The 18,191-nt window shown below is 38.2% G+C and overlaps 1 pseudogene; it reads right to left on the reverse strand.

The window, feature by feature from the left end:
• Window positions 1–8,466: 8,466 nt before the first annotated feature.
• The window catches only part of LOC108393864 (AP-3 complex subunit beta-2 pseudogene), a 50,291-nt pseudogene continuing 40,566 nt past the window's right edge, over window positions 8,467–18,191 (reverse strand).

Below are 18,191 nucleotides of genomic sequence, written 5' to 3' on the forward strand. Positions count from 1 at the left end.
ATGAAATTTGCTGAGTGGTAGATTTAATTTGCTTCTATTTATGTGTTACTGTTACCATATTTTGGAAAAGAAATAATAATTGTTCTCAGTATCACTTTTTTCAGCATTACTAGAAAAACATCATAAAAATGTAAGTCCTTCCCTCATTCATTGTATTATTTATATGTCACATAGTAAATAGCTTACTCTTCACCCTTCCATCACACTGGCATTTTAATTAAAATATAATTACCATTCACAGGGTATTAATGCATAAGTTTCTGTAATTGTCTATGTCAGGTCATTAGGTATATTTTTAAAAAGAAGCTAAAGTAATCTAAAATATTGAGCAAAAATGTACATGCTACATATTTACCTAAGTCAGGTATATCCTAGCATATTTTATGATTTCCCCAAGGCAAATTCCCCATTTTAATTATGTAATGAAATTGAGATGGAGTATAAAAGAGAGAGAGAGAGAGACCCCTGTGGAATTTGTAATAATGAAATGTAAATGTTTTCATTGTGGTGTATTTGTAGAAAATCTATAGGATCTTGAATAAAAGAAAATTGATGGCTTATATTTTTATCAAATAAACAAGTAAAAATAAATGCTTTTCAATAATAGAAGAGAGACCAGTGTCTCTAGTTCACATCCTCTGCTACCCATATGCCTCCCACACACAATATTTTTTTCTTGATTTGGGGCTTACATTCTTCCTCTTTTTGGGTGGATGGTTTTGGAACTTGTGAAGATTTTATTTTCCTATTCTGTTCTATTTTTCTGATTGTAGTCTGTTAAGATGCTTACAGAGGGGAAGGAAATGTCTATGTCATTCTCAAATGGCATACTGTGCAGCCTCCAACATTAACAGCTTCTAATATTAGTAATTTCTAACAACAAAAGTTTATTTTTTCTCATTCTGCAGTTCATTGTGGATTGGCCTGGTCTCAGCTTCTTATCTTCCTACTCTGAAAATGAGACTAAGAAGCTGTCTTTCAAGTATTACAGGTTGCCTTAGTGGGGGCTAATGCATCACAATTAAATCCTTCAATCCAGCAGGGAAATATGTCGCTTCTTTCCATAATGCACTTGTCAAAACAATTCACATGGTCCTATCCATTCCTTAGAGGAGCACGGAGTACCAGTCATCTGTGGGCCCAAAAGCAGAGAGCTGGACATATTTGGTGAACATCACTGATGACCACCCCACATAGTATTTGCTACATATTACTATAACAATGCAGCAATTAGCAGGATTATGATTATATTACGTAAGATGGGAGTTCAGGAACTTTATTTATCCAGTGACTAAGATGGTCTTGAATGTCTCTTAGCTTGACTAAAATTTAGAAAGGTTTCTTCCTGACTGTATGTCCCTGACCTCCCTTTTCTTAGAGCATTTACTTTATCCATTATTTGTAATTTCTACCGTATATTCTTTCTTGGCCCCTGTGAGATGTAAATCTCCCAGTCTCTTGCCACTTTCACACCCCAGAATGTCTTTCTCAAGGCTCTGGGAGGCAACCTTTGCAATGTGATCATCAGGGAAGATAGTGGCCCCATTTCCCAGTCTGTGGGAGGGTAGGTGCCTAACTCGCATATGCACCGACTGGCAAACACATGGCCCAAGCACATTGATCGGCCTTTCCCCTAATGACCCTTATACTTTTCTACTAGCTCTCCCACAGATTTAAAGTCTGTTTGCTTTTTGTTTCAGGAGAGTTAAGTTTAGTCTGTCCCCTCTTTTGCAATAGTCTTGAATAAACTCTTCTTTGTCTGCTTTTCTCTATCCGGTACAATTCTTTTTTTGATTTCAGCAAACATTTTTTGAATGTCAATCATATGCAAGGCTCCATACTAACTTTGAGAATATGCAATAAGTAATAATATCTAATATTTAGAGAATACTTAAGCCTTGTCTAGCATACCCAGTGGTTATTTTGAAGTATTGCTCAGTTAATTGTCAGAACCATCCTTTGAGGCATTTACAGTTAAATCTTTTGGGGGGCAAATGTGGAAACTGAGGCACACAGGGGTTTTAGTTAAATAATGACCTGGAGTCATCCAGTTAGGAGGTGAAGTTAGACCAGAAGTCCTGTTTGAGTACCAGAAAAAGGGGATTACTCCTGCTCCCCGTTATAGGCTCATAGTTTATTGGGAAACAAACTCATGCACACTTACACACACACACACACAGAAAACACTTTATTTAATATAATATAATCTAATGTAATATAATATAATGTAATATAATATAATATAATATAATATAATATATAATATGTAATGTAATGTAATATAATATAATATAACATATAATATATAATATATTAATATAATATAATATAATATAATATAATATAATATAATATAATATAATATAATATAATATAATATAATATAATATAATATAATATAATATAATATAATATAATATAAATACAACTTTAAAGAAGATATGTATGTTCAAGATGCTGTGGAAAGACTCAATCCAATGGAATCTAAAGATGTGGAGAAGGAAAAGAAAGTCCAGGGAAAGATACTGAAGGGAAGGGACACTTAATATTGAATCTTAAACACAGCCTCTAATGCTCTTCCATAGTTTGAGCTGATGGAACAGCGTCTTTAAAGACAAGGAAACAAGAAAAGTCATAGTGTATCTGGAAAACAAGAAATAGTTTAATACAGCCAGAGGAAAGGGGTTGGAGAAGAAGCTGGAAGTTTTATCTGTTGCTTTTTTTGGTTACGATGCTCTCTATTCAGTGCCTTTTTTGTACCTGACACTTTCATATCACACATGCAATATTGTTTAAAGTGCCTTTGTGTATGTGCTAGAGTATGTGCAGGTTCTAAAGATAGCACAGAAACCAGACAGACATTGTTTTTGTATTCTTGAGCTAAAAATGAGAAAAAAAAAAGGAAGATGCCTAAATTTAAATAATAGAAATTTAGATAATTGCAGTGATAAGTGTAATGAAAAGTTTAGTAGTGCAAAGGAATAGAATGTAAGGATGGGAGATGTTTTGTCTTCTACAGGGGGTCATTGGAAAGTCTCTCCATTAATGGGGCTTGTGAACAGATATAAATGATATGAAGGATCAAAGCAGAAACAGCAGCATATGGGAAAGTGGTCTGGTAGAAATAAGCACTTTTTGGCCTCTGGGGAATATAGCACAAAGCACTGAGTGCCCAGAAATATACACAGGTTGGTAAAGTCAGAGAAGTCGGAAGAGGGCAGGTCCTATTAGAAATGTAGGTTAGCACAAATAAAATGGACTTTATTTTAATTAGAATATGAAATTATTGGATGTTTTTGAGTAGGTGCTGACATGACTAAATTTAATGAAATAATAATTACCCTGGTTGTTACTTGAAGCAGAAAGCTGTACCTAGTGTCCAGAGCTGAAATAGGGACATCATCTGGGAAGCTGTGTGAGTGGATCAGGTGGGAGATGCTGGTGACATTGTTGGGCACAGAGCCAGGGAAACGTGGCCAGATTTGGAACACCTTTTAAACATGAAACTAACAGGATTTATAGAGGGACTGGATATACTGTGAGATTAAAGGAGAGGAATTGAGATTAAATTATGGTCCAATTTATTTAGATGCTAATAATTTAGGGATGTGCAAATATGAAGTGATAAAAGTAAAAATTCTGCGTTTGGCTGTATTAATTTGGGGAGGGTAAATTAAGTTTAGGATGACTGTTAAGTACCTATGATGAGATTGCAGATGGAAAGTTGAACATTTAGTATAAAGCTCAAGGGAATCACCAGGATAGTAATGCTATTTAAGACCAGGAGATTAAATGAGGCAATTTAAGATGTTAATCTAGATGGAAAAGAAAATAAGGCTTATTTATTTCCTACTTTATTTCAAAGTGTTCTTCTAAATATTTTGAAGTAATGATTAAATGAGATAGTAAGTGTATACTTAGTCAATCACTATAAAGCTCTAGGTGATAAATACTACTATTGTCCATAATATTAAAAAGAGAAGAAATTACAACTCAGAGAAATTAAATATATTGGACAAGGTTGCAAAAACCATTAAAGGCTGGGATGCAAAACCAGGTCTGATGTTTCTCAAAACCTGATTTATACTGTGCTACCCAAAGAATCTTTGTATTTCAACATAAAACATATCCTTTATTTCCTCTTTATTATTAATATTTTCATAGGACACTCAAGTGAACTACTGCATGCTTTTGGCCCTAGTCTCTCCTTGTTAGGAGTTTCCTCCAAATCTGTAGAATTGGGATATTTATATTATTGAATTAAGTAAGAAAAATATCTCATCTGATGAGTGAAAATTGCCTCCCCAGTGAGAATCAATGTTGCTTAAATTATCCAGTCAAGAGTCAAATTCATATAAAAGAAACACAGAGCTATGTTGACTTCTTTTCATTTAAGGATGTGTTTCATCTTGAAGAGTATCTGGTTGTTCTGGGGAAATTATTTCTGACAGTTTTTTTTTGTTTGTTTGTTTTTACTAAAAAGTTGCCTGTTGGACCAGGTGGGAGAAGCTATCACTTCTGTTGTAAAACTGGTAGCTTGCTTTTTGCTTTAATTGATTGGAAGTCAATTAAAAATGCTTTTTAAAACAGTTATTTGAGCTGCATATATTTTTCTGTATATTACGGTTTGCATTTCATTGGAGGTGGGTCTCCTGTTCTCATCCGTTGAGTCTTCCTCCATAAGGCTTTTGGATTTTTGTCCTTGATTTATCATTCTTCATATTTCAGGGATCTTAACTCTTTGTCTCTTATTCATTTATATATTCTGTATGTTCTACATTCAAATATAACACTTGTTCCTAATTTGATTAATCAAATCTCACATTCTAGAATGCTTTTTCCCTTTATGGTTCTGGGTTTCACTTTTCTATGTAAACTTGCAATACTCTTTTAAACAAAACCTGTAATTCTGTATGCATCCAACTTAAGGAATTGGGAAAAATTTAATAAAATGTAGGAAAGGCTTTAAAAGTGGAAAACTAAAGTTAACTAATTAGGAAACAGACCCTACAGTTAACAGATAAAACCAAAAGCTAGTTCTTGAAAAAGATGACAGATCAATAAGTCCCTGGAAAGCCGAACAAAACATTTACCATTTGCTAACCAAGGCAGCAGAGATAGTCAAGCAAAAAAAAAAAAAAAAAGAAAAGTGGGAGAAAGGAAATTGTGAAAGACCCTTTGAATGCAGGTTCTTGGGAATCTGCTTTAACAAAGCACCTACAGAAGTTGAGAACCTGAAAACAATCTCTTAAAACTCTCACACCTGTGTAATTCCTGGGATGTCTCTCTGTATCCCCAAAGGATTGTGGACCCCAGTTTGAAGACCGTTGTTCTAGGTAATGTATCAAAATGTGACCCAGAAAATAAATAGTTAGATATAAGGGAAGGTTACAAGCACTCAGTAGCTTTCCTTTATGGGAATAAAGGCCAACTAGAAATAGAACTGATAAAAATCCCATTCACAAGACCACTAAGATCTTTGAAATACATACAAATGAATTGAGCAAGAATAATAAGCCTTGGGTAGGAAAAAAACAGTATGACAACGTAATGAAGGACGTAGTCAACGCCAGGAAATGCAGAGACCTTCCCTCTACCCAAAGACTCTTTTATGACCAGTAACAGCGTCAGTATTCTAAGAGCGAGGCTTATATGAATGTTAATCGATGATCTGTCTTACCAGATGGTGCACCACAGCTTCTGGGGGAATTCCACAGTAGATAGATCTGTTACCTGAATAGGCGCTTGGTCTCCTTGCAAGAAAGAATTCAAGAGCAAATGCAAAAAGGCAGGGGAGCATTAAGAGTTTATTTGGAGATTTAAAGTTTAACGAAAGAAAAAAGTGCATGGCTTGAGATGTGGGTGCTGGCAGAAAACAGTATATGTTAAGAAAACAATAGGGAGGCCTTTTTATTTAAAGGGAGATGAATATTGACTAGGTGGAATTAGGTTTCAAAGGGAACAGGTGGCATCTTCTCAGAGTTCAGGCTTGCCTCACACTCACATTGGGTTTGGGGAGTTGAGGTTATATTTGGTTCTCATCTGAACTGTCATGGCGCAGCAAGGTGTGACTTTTACTGTGTGAATGAGTGTGTAAGGTATTTTGGTGTGACGTTTGGGTCAACTTCTCCTCCATGTTGGAACCAGCTGGTTTTGGCCAGTCTGTTATCTGTATTCTTACTCTGCACACCCCATGAGAAAGGCTTACATGCAATGTGTAGAACGTAAAGCAAGCATCTAGCTGAATGTAAACACAAGCCAAAATTCTCTTCCGCCTCTCTGCCCTTGTCTGGCTATTTACCTACTCTAACAGATCCAAGCTCGTATCTTGGTGTTCTGGCTGTTATCTTCCTATATTTTTCAGATCCAAGAGCCATTTCTATACCTTTTGTGAGAGCTCTCTTATCAGTTTACAGAAATGAGCTCTTCTGTTATTCCTTTGGTTGCAATTTCCATGAAATGCCTATTGTAAGTCAAACATCTAGTACAATCTCTGCCTGGAATCAGCACTTGCTGAATGAATGAATGAATGTTTGCTTTTAATATGCAATTTCTGTCCTGGTTTAATAAGTTAGAAACCCCTGCTTTCCTGTTTCTTTTTCCTATTTTAAGATCTTGTAGAAAACTAACCTGACTGCTCTTAGTAGGCAACTCACCATATGGAATCTGATTTTCACTGAGCACATTTGTCTCAAACAATGGGAGGAAACCATAACTCTCCCTCTAGGGCTGTGTCTCTCCATGAAAAGGCAACCAAATTACCTTGCTGGCTTGTTAAAATGCATATTCCTAGAGAAAGTCTTTGAGGAGCACTCCAGGCAATTGTTAGCACTTTCAGATTGAAAACCTGCACCCTGTCCTAGGGGATTTCCTTTAAGGTACCAGATATACCCTCTCCCCTTTTGTACTGATTGAGAAAGTTGTGCCCTTAGCCACTTCTCTAAAGCACAGACTAGGAGTTGACAGTGTTACATCTCCAATTCAATTGCTGTTCTTACTAGGGGTGCAACCTACTATGAAGTTCTTAACCTTTCTAAGCTTATTTTATTCCTTTGAAATGAATTACCCCTTATTCTCTCAACACTTAAAGATAGTTATATTTGTGTGCTTTATAAAGACTGAGCAATGTATTGACATGTAGGGCATTCAATAAATGGTGGAAAGAATCATAGATTTTTGTTTATTATTAGTAGTAATAGCTTATATGGTGTTTAAGGGCCTGACCAATTACATAGGAATGTGTAATTTGCAGAGGTGCCAGAACAATCTACCTTTTTGCATAAATCTCTCCTTTAGAACACTAGACTGCCCCCCGTAGGCTTTAAGTTCTAAGTGTGACATACAACATTGCTAAGAGATAAATAGAATATAAGTGCAAATTATATATTAAAGTGGAAGAAGGAGCTTGGCTTTAATGGCATTTACAGAATTTCTTGGCTGCTTTTGAATGGGGCAAATGTGTTCATTAAGCCCTATGCTGTTTCTATAACAACCATGACTGTGTCCAGGTAGACTATAAAATAGTGGTTCTTAAAGTTTTTTCTCTTACACAGCTTGAGTAACTGGAAATAGACTCTGGGTCAAATAGTTGTAATTATATATTTTGGAATCCTAGGTGAAGTTGAGGCCTCTGTGCAAAATGGTAAAGTAGGCCCAGTGATCATGGACTTATGAAATTGTGAATAAACACCTTCCTTTCTCTTTCCTGCGCAGAGTGGTGAATCCTGCCATTCTTACTGTCTCCTGGGATAATCCCCATGGCTTACTGTGCACTGGATTCCAGAGGTGGTGGAAGACAGCATTCAACTTTGTTTTCGGTTTGCTTGTAACAAAGTGTTTTCTTTTTATTTGAAAGTGAATTTGTTTGGATAAGACTCTGCTCAAAGTTTTGTCTTTGGAACTTGGAATTAAAACTTTAACAAGAAAAAAAAAACATGTTTACCCAAAGTATTCTGAGACAGTTTAGCCAGAAAAGGTTTAAATTATTTTATGGAAGTAAAAATGGTAGCCAAAAGTTAGGCCAAATATCAGATCCAAGGAAAAGGGTTAAGTGTTAGATGAGAATAAGAATGGGAGGCATGTTATGTTAAGGCATTGTAAGTTAGTCCAAGTCTAAGATTAAATATATTGGGCAGAATCATACAGAAACTCATGACACATACTTAGAAACAAAAAATAACATCTAGCAACTTTTAAGCACCAGTTGTCTACTAGGCACTCTTTTAAGTATTTCACATATGATATCCCACTTAATATCAATAGTATCTATTTGACATATTTAGTAAACAGAGGCAGAGAGGCAAAGTCAGTTTTTTGTTGTCCCAAGTCTGTCTTTAGAGCAGTGCTATTAAATAGCATTATCTGTGATGATGGAAATGTTTATGATCTATTCTGTCCAATACAGTACCCACAAGTCCCATGTGGCTTTTAAACATGTGAATGTGGCTGCTGAAACTGAGGAAACAGTCACATGTGACTAGGGGTTTCTGTATTGGACAGCACAACTCTAGAGCCTGGGCACTGAAGCACAATGTCATACACCTGCTCTTGACAGATAGGTCTGTGGTTGACCAGGTATTTGTGATCTCCACATTTTTGATGAAACCTGAAAGTTAAAAAAGAAGTTAGCCATTAAAAGATGCCAGCAAGGGGCGGAGCCAGGATGGCGGCATGAGTAGAGCAGTGGAAATCTCCTCCCAAAAACACATAGAGCTTTGAAAATATAACAAAGAAAACTCTTCCTAAAATAGAGACCAGAGGACACAGGACAACATCCAGACCACATCCACACCTGCAAGAACCCAGCGCCTTGCGAAGGGGGTAAGATACAAGCGCCGGCCTGGCGGGACCCGAGCACCCCTCCCCCCGGCTCCTGGTGGGTGGAAAGAAACCGGAGCGTTTTTTTTTTTTTTGGCGAGTGTTTTTTGGAAGCCTTAAAGGGACAGGGTCCCTGTTGCTAGGGAGGCAGGGTGGCGGGACCAGTGAGCGGGTGCCTGGGACCGGCGCCTGAGGACAAAGATTATCGCGCATTTTTCCCTACGGGACCGGCGGGTGGGTGCCTGAAACCGGCGCCTGAGGATGGAGGAAATTGCGCGTTTTTCCCCTTTTTTCTTTCTCTTTTTGGCGAGTGCTTTTTGGAAGCCTTAAAGGGACAGGGACCTCATTGCTAGGGAGGCAGAGCAGCAGGACCGGTGAGCGGGTGCCTGGGACCGCCTGAGGATAAAGAGTATCGCGCATTTTTCCCTGCGGGAATGGTGGACAGGTGCCTGAGACCGGCGCCTGAGGATGGAGGAAATCGCGTGTTTTTCCCCCTTTTTTTTTTTTCTTTCTCTTTTTGGCAAGTGCTTTTTGGAAGCCTTAAAGGGACAGGGACTCCGGTGCTAGGGAGGCAGGGCAGTGGGACCGGTGAGCAGGTGCCTGGGACCGGTGCCTGAGGTCAAAGATTTTCCCGTGTTTTTCCCTGCGGGACCAGAGGGCGAGTGCCTGAGACCGGCGCCAGAGGACGGAGGAAATTGTGCGTTTTTCCCATTTTTTTTTCTCTTTTTGGCAAGTGATTTTTGGAAGCCTTAAAGGGACAGGGACCCAGGTGCTAGGGAGGCAGAACACCAGGACTGGTGAGCGGGTGCCTGGGACCGGTGCTGAGGAAAAAAAAAAAAAATCGTGTGTTTTTTCCTTTTATTTTATTTTTTTTTTCTGTTCCCTCTCTCATTGTTGCTGTTGTTGTTTTGGTTTGGAGAGTGCTTTTTGGAAGTCTTAAAGGGGCAGGACAGGACACTTAGACCAGAGGCAGGGAATCTGGGGAACTCTGGGCACTCTAAGCCCCAGGGCAGCAGGAAGCACAGAGGCCCCTTACGGAGATAAATAGCCTCCCGGCCGCTCCCCCTCCAACGGGGCTCCACCATTTTGGAGGAACAGCCCCAGCCAGGCCACACTCACAGCAACAGTGGAGATAAACTCCATAGCAAACGGGCGGGTAGCAGAAGCCCTGTCTGTGCACAGCTGACAAGCATAAGCCACTAGAGGTAGCTATTCTCCCAGGAGAGGAAGGCCACAAACCAACAAGAAGGGGAGCTCTTCCAGCGGTCACTTGTACCAGCTCTGCAAACTATTTCTATCACCATGAAAAGGCAAAACTACAGTCAGACAAAGATCACAGAGACAACAATTAAGAAGGAGACAGACCTAACCAATCCTCCTGAAAAAGAATTCAAAATAAAAATCATGAACATGCTGACAGAGATGCAGAGAAAAATGCAAGAGCAATGGGATGAGATGCAGAGAAAAATGCAAGAGCAATGGGATGAAGTCCGGAGGGAGATCACAGATGTCAGAAAGGAGATCACAGAAGTGAAACAATCCTTGGAAGGATTTATAAGCAGAATGGATAAGATGCAAGAGGCCATTGAAGGAATAGAAGCCAGAGAACAGGAACGTATAGAAGCTGACATAGAGAGAGATAAAAGGATCTCCAGGAATGAAACAACACTAAGAGAAATATGTGACCAATACAAAAGGAATAATATTCGTATTATAGGGGTACCAGAAGAAGAAGAAAGAAGAAAAGGGATAGAAAGTCTCTTTGAAGAAATAATTACTGAAAACTTCCCCAAACTGGGGGAGGAAATAATCAAACAGACCATGGAATTACACAGAACCCCCAACAGAAAGGATCCAAGGAGGACAACACCAAGACACATAGTAATTAAAATGGCAAGGATCAAGGACAAGGAAAGAGTTTTAAAGGCAGCTAGAGAGAAAAAGGTCACCTATAAAGGAAAACCCATCAGGCTAACATCAGACTTCTCGACAGAAACCCTACAGGCCAGAAGAGAATGGCATGATATACTTAATGCAATGAAACAGAAGGGCCTTGAACCAAGGATACTGTATCCAGCACGACTATCATTTAAATATGATGGCAGGATTAAACAATTCCCAGACAAGCAAAAGCTGAGGGATTTTGCTTCCCACAAACCACCTCTACAGGGCATCCTACAGGGACTGCTCTAGATGGGAGCACTCCTAAAAAGAGCACAGAACAAAACACACAACATATGAAGAATGGAGGAGGAAAAAGAAGGGAGAGAACAAAAGAATCTCCAGACAGTGTATATAACAGATCAATAAGCGAGCTAAGTTAGGTAGTAAGATACTAAAGAAGCTAACCTTGAACTTTTGGTAACCACAAATCTAAAGCCTGCAATGGCAATAAGTACATATCTCTCAATAGTCACCCTAAATGTAAATGGACTTAATGCACTAATCAAAAGATACAGAGTAATAGAATGAATAAAAAAGCAAGACCCATCTATATGCTGCTTACAAGAAACTCACCTTAAACCCAAAGACAAGCATAGACTAAAAGTCAAGGGATGGAAAAACATATTTCAGGCAAACAACAGTGAGAAGAAATCAGGGTTGCAGAACTAATATCAGACAAAATAGACTTCAAAACAAAGAAAGTAACAAGAGATAAAGAAGGATACTACATAATGATAAAGGGCTCAGTCCAACAAGAGGATATAACCATTCTAAATATATATGCACCCAATACAGGAGCACCAGCATATGTGAAGCAAATACTAACAGAACTAAAGAGGGAAATAGACTGCAATGCATTCATTTTAGGAGACTTCAACACACCATTCACCCCAAAGGATAGATCCACCGGGCAGAAAATAAGTAAGGACACACAGGCACTGAACAACACACTAGAACAGATGGACCTAATAGACATCTATAGAACTCTACATCCAAAAGCAACAGGATTCTTCTCAAGTGCACATGGAACATTCTCCAGAATAGACCACATACTAGCCCACAAAAAGAGCCTCAGTAAATTCCAAAATATTGAAATTCTACCAACCAATTTTTCAGACCACAAAGGTATAAAAGTAGAAATGAATTCTACAAAGAAAACAAAAAGGCTCACAAACACATGGAGGCTTAACAACATGCTACTGAATAATCAATGGATCAATGAGCAAATCAAAATAGAGATCAAGGAATATATAGAAACAAATGACAACAACAACACAAAGCCCCAACTTCTGTGGGACGCAGCAAAAGCAGTCTTAAGAGGAAAGTATATAGCACTCCAGGCACACTTGAAGAAGGAAGAACAATCCCAAATGAATAGTCTAACATCACAATTATTGAAACTGGAAAAAGAAGAACAAATGAGGCCTAAAGTCAGCAGAAGGAGGGACATAATAAAGATCAGAGAAGAAATAAACAAAATTCAGAAGAATAAAACAATAGCAAAAATCAACGAAACCAAGAGCTGGTTCTTTGAGAAAATAAACAAAATAGATAAGCCTCTAGCCCAACTTATTAAGAGAAAAAGAGAATCAACACAAATCAACAGAATCAGAAATGAGAACGGAAAAATCGCGACAGACTCCACAGAAATACAAAGAATTATTAAAGACTACTATGAAAACCTATATGCCAACAAGCTGGAAAACCTAGAAGAAATGGACAACTTCCTAGAAAAATACAACCTCCCAAGACTCACCAAGGAAGAAACACAAAAGTTAAACAAACCAATTATGAGCAAAGAAATTGAAATGGTAATCAAAAAACTACCCAAGAACAAAACCCCGGGGCCGGATAGATTTACCACGGAATTTTATCAGACACACAGAGAAGACATAATACCCATTCTCCTTAAAGTGTTCCAAAAAAATAGAAGAAGAGGGAATACGCCTAAACTCATTCTATGAAGCCAACATCAGCCTAATACGAAAACCAGGCAAAGACCCCACCAAAAAAGAAAATTACAGACCAATATCCCTGATGAATGTAGATGCAAAAATACTCAATAAAATATTAGCAAACAGAATTCAACAGTATATCAAAAGGATCATACACCATGACCAAGTGGGATTCATCCCAGGGATGCAAGGATGGTACAACATTCGAAAATCCATCAACATCATCCACCACATCAACAAAAAGAAAGACAAAAACCACATGATCATCTCCATAGATGCTGAAAAAGCATTTGACAAAATTCAACATCCATTCATGATAAAAACTCTCAGCAAAATGGGAATACAGGGCAAGTACCTCAACATAATAAAGGCCATATATGATAAACCCACAGCCAGCATTATACTGAACAGTGAGAAGCTGCAAGCATTTCCTCTGAGATCAGGAACAAGACAGGGATGCCCACACTCGCCACTGTTATTTAACATAGTACTGGAGGTCCTAGCCACAGCAATCAGACAAAACAAAGAAATACAAGGAATCCAGATTGGTAAAGAAGAAGTTAAACTGTCACTATTGGCAGATGACATGATATTGTACATAAAAAACCCTAAAGACTCCACTCCAAAACTACTAGAACTGATATCAGAATACAGCAAAGTTGCAGGATACAAAATTAACACACAGAAATCTGTAGCTTTCCTATACACTAACAATGAATCAATAGAAAGAGAAATCAGGAAAACAATTCCATTCACCATTGCATCAAAAAGAATAAAATACCTAGGAATAAACCTAACCAAGGAAGTGAAAGACTTATACTCTGAAAACTACAAGTCACTCTTAAGAGAAATTAAAGGGGACACTAATAAATGGAAACTCATCCCATGCTCATGGCTAGGAAGAATTAATATCGTCAAAATGGCCATCCTGCCCAAAGCAATATACAGATTTGATGCAATCCCTCTCAAATTACCAGCAACATTCTTCAATGAATTGGAACAAATAATTCAAAAATTCATATGGAAACACCAAAGACCCCGAATAGCCAAAGCAATCCTGAAAAAGAAGAATAAAGTAGGGGGGATCTCAGCTCTACTACAAAGCCATAGTAATCAAGACAATTTGGTACTGGCACAAGAACAGAGCCACAGACCAGTGGAACAGATTAGAGACTCCAGAAATTAACCCAAACACATATGGTCAATTAATATTTGATAAAGGAGCCATGGACATACAATGGCTAAATGACAGTCTCTTCAACAGATGGTGTTGGGAAAACTGGACAGCTACATGTAGGAGAATGAAACTGGACCATTATCTAACCCCATATACAAAGGTAAACTCAAAATGGATCAAAGACCTGAATGTAAGTCATGAAACCATTAAACTCTTGGAAAAAAACAGGCAAAAACCTCTTAGACATAAACATGAGTGACCTCTTCTTGAACATATCTCCCCGGGCAAGGAAAACAACAGCAAAAATGAGCAAGTGGGACTACATTAAGCTGAAAAGCTTCTGTACAGCGAAAGACACCATCAATAGAACAAAAAGGAACCCTACAGTATGGGAGAATATATTTGAAAATGACAGATCCAACAAAGGCTTGACATCCAGAATATATAAAGAGCTCACATGCCTCAACAAAAAAAACACAAATAATCCAGTTAAAAAATGGGCAGAGGAACTGAGCAGACAGTTCTCTAAAAAAGAAATACAGATGGCCAAGAGACACATGAAAAGACACTCCACATCGCTCATTATCAGAGAAATGCAAATTAAAACTACAATGAGGTATCACCTCACACCAGTAAGGATAGCTGCCATCCAAAAGACAAACAACAACAAATGTTGGCGAGGCTGTGGAGAAAGGGGAACCCTCCTACACTGCTGGTGGGAATGTAAATTAGTTCAACCATTGTGGAAAGCAGTATGGAGGTTCATCAAAATGCTCAAAACAGACCTACCATTTGACCCAGGAATTCCACTCCTAGGAATTTACGCTAAGAGCACAGCAATCAAGTTTGAGAAAGACAGATGCACCCCTATGTTTATCGCAGCACTATTTACAATAGCCAAGAATTGGAAGCAACCTAAATGTCCATCGGTAGATGAATGGATAAAGAAGATGTGGTACATATACACAATGGAATACTACTCAGCCATAAGAAGTGGAAAAATCCAACCATTTGCAGCAACATGGATGGAGCTCGAGAGTATTATGCTCAGTGAAATAAGCCAAGCGGAGAAAGAGAAATACCAAATGATTTCACTCATCTGAGGAGTATAAGAACAAAGGAAAAACTGAAGGAACAAAACAGCAGTGGAATCACAGAACCCAAGAACAGACTAACAGCAGTCCCTGTGTGCTGACCTCCAATGAGTTCTGCACAGTGGTATAGAGGGCATGTCAAAGTGTGGGCAAAGGGTCTGTTTGTTTCTATGCAGAAGATCAAGGCCTAGTTTGGATACCCAGAAAATGAACTAAGATACGATATGAGGAGGAGCTTCCGGCATCAGCACTCTCTGGAGGACTCGTGCCAGGGGATGATCATCAAAAAGCCTCCACAGGGATCCGGGCGATGCTGCGGTTGTGGCTGCGTCCACCCCACTGTTTCCTGGACTTGCCATTGGAATGAGGAGGGAGATGTCTAGGCTGGCATGTGCATACAGTGAGACAACGAATTTGACCAGATCTGTACTGTTGGAACTCAACCAGGAGTTGGGAGGGGTGCAAGTTGTAGCACTCCAAAATCTCATGACTATAGACTATCTATGGTTAAAAGAACATATGGGATGTGAACAGATCCCAGAAATGGGCTGCTTTAATTTGTCTGATGGTTCAAGTACAGTTGGACAATATCCATCATATCATAGATAAATTTTCACAAATGCCTAGGGCGCCTAAATGGTTTTCTTGGCTTCACTGGAGATGGATGGTAATTATAGATTTGCTTTGTTTGTCACCGTATTCCTATTATGTTAATATGTGTGTGCAAATTAGTTAGTAGTTTAAAACCTATACATACTTAAGGTACTATACAAGAAGATATGTCAAAGAAATAATCAATCCTCCCATGTTTCCTTCCATATGCTACATCTGTAGCTTTTCTTCTTCCTTCCTAATTACAACCCTTAAATAGAATTCGTGCCTCATATCGAATTTACCGAGTATCATAATTCCTCCAGGTGGTAAAGATACCTCGAGACAAGTGCTGGGCCTAGAAGCCACAGGGCATAAATCTGCAAAGAAGTAAAAAGCTAACCTTTGCAAACAATATGGCTTCTCTCTCACTTACCAACTTTACATTTCCCTGTATGGCCCCGGAAGATGACTGGTTAGCCAGAGACGGGTAAGATTCCTCAAGGGAGGAACAACCTAAGACATGAATCAATAGACAGGCACAGTCACAGGGGGGCCATCAGGTGAGAAATTGGGGATCAACAGAGGTGAGGCTCAGAACCTCATCCCCCCTGCTTTGAGAGAAATCTTCTGCATCCGTGGATGTTTTGCTGCCCTTGTCAAGCTTGGATTAATACTTAGTCCATAGGCTCACACCTGATCATCTACATTTGCCCTCTTACAGCACTAAACTATGTTATCTACCTTTATCTTGCATCTACCTACCACTTCAGCATTTTATTAAAAATAAAAATAATAATAATAATAAAGGGAGAAATGTGGGATCAACATATAAATCAAGTATAAAAATCAAACGAATATTCATATTTGACCTGATTGTTTATAGTTCATAATGCGTGATCAAAACCGAAAGTTTCTGTGATGAATGCCCTTGTACTGTTCACCATGTAAGAATTTATTCACTATGTAAGAATTCGTTCACCATGTAAGAACTTGTTCATTATGCTTCAGAAGATTGGAGACTGACGAGAATTAGGCTTGAGATGGATTAATGATTGTACATTGAACATTGACCCCCCTATACTGAATTTTATTGTTGTTAACAACCATTTGATCAATAAATATGAGAGATGCCCTCTAAAAAAAAAAAAAAAAAAAAAAAAGATGCCAGCAGAGAACATTTTGGGCCTAGAAAACAAAAAAATGTAGATGGAAAAGTTAGAAACATCTCCTTGAGTTTAAGACCCAAGGTAAGATTGAAATGAAATGAAGCTGGAGAAATTAGCAGAAAAGTATACATGCAAAAGTTTATCTAGCTGGTATGTAGAGGGAACAACCGCTTCCTTGAGCATATTCAACATGGCAGCTTAGAACTACTTATTTATTTTAATTTATGTATATTTATTTTAATTTATGTGCTATTTAGGATGACAGTGGCTATTATAACAAATTCCTCAAAAAAAAAAACCTTTTCACACATGAGAGAAGTTTATTTCTACCCACTTATAATCAAAATGAGTGGGCAACTCTACTCCAAACTGAGGTACTGGTAAACTGAGGGAACTAGGCCCCCTTCTTTCTTGTGACTCTGACATTTTCAACAAGACCAATGTATTATAGTATATTATACTCAAGAAGGTGGTAGCAAACATTAAAGGTCCATGTAAGCTATTCCTGATAAAATAATATTACAAGAGGCAGTTTGAAATAGACACAAGAAATATCATTTTTGGACAAAAACACATAATGAAGTTCATCAATAAATTATGCCTATTTTATGTGGTCATTGCATCTTTCCAGAATTCCCAGACCCCAGTTTATTCCTTTTGATATGAGAATTTGGTTTTGTGGTACTTGTAGGCCAAGGAATGGGAGGAGCAAAGGTAGAACAAAAAGCGTGCATTTGTCATTCAGTAAACTGAGCCAGACTGGGGCCTGGAAGTCATGCAAGTACGATGACAGATTAAGAAATAGAAGAGGATGTCGCAGTGACCATGGAGCGTCTGGACTAGCTGTACTTCTGAATGTTCATTGCACTCACCAGCATGTATTGGGGGATATTATTAAAAAATAATTCCCAGTGCTTGGCTAATACTTTACATTTAGCAAAAGTTATTCCTTTGAACAAGATCTTGGAGGACAAATCACCTTAAACTGCTCTTGGGTCATTCAGCGAGAGTCAGAAAGAAATAATAGATGGCAAACTACAGTCACAGATGCCCAGAGCCTAGGGAGAGTGGGAATCTTCTATTATAATACATGTGTACATACAAATATACATACAGTAGTAGAATATAATTGTTAGGAGCAGAGAGGTTTTGCGACCAAAATGGTAACTGTTACTGTATAACCTTTGAGGCGTTACTTAGTATCACTGGGACTCAGTTTTCTCATCTGTAGAGGAGGAGTATGATCTCTCCCACATTTTATTATTTTGAAGATTAAGTGAGTTAATATTGTACAGCACTGAGAATTGGATAATTACATGTGTTATATACATGTCGGTCATTATCTTTAATATTTTCTCATTACATGTGAGGGACATCAAATCCCAAGAATTTGAATAATTAAGAAGCTACAACAGCAAGACCTTTCTAAATTTCTTTATCTTCA

The sequence above is a fragment of the Manis javanica genome, chromosome 17 (genome assembly GCF_040802235.1).
Source record: "Manis javanica isolate MJ-LG chromosome 17, MJ_LKY, whole genome shotgun sequence".
NCBI classification, from domain to species: Eukaryota; Metazoa; Chordata; class Mammalia; order Pholidota; family Manidae; genus Manis; species Manis javanica.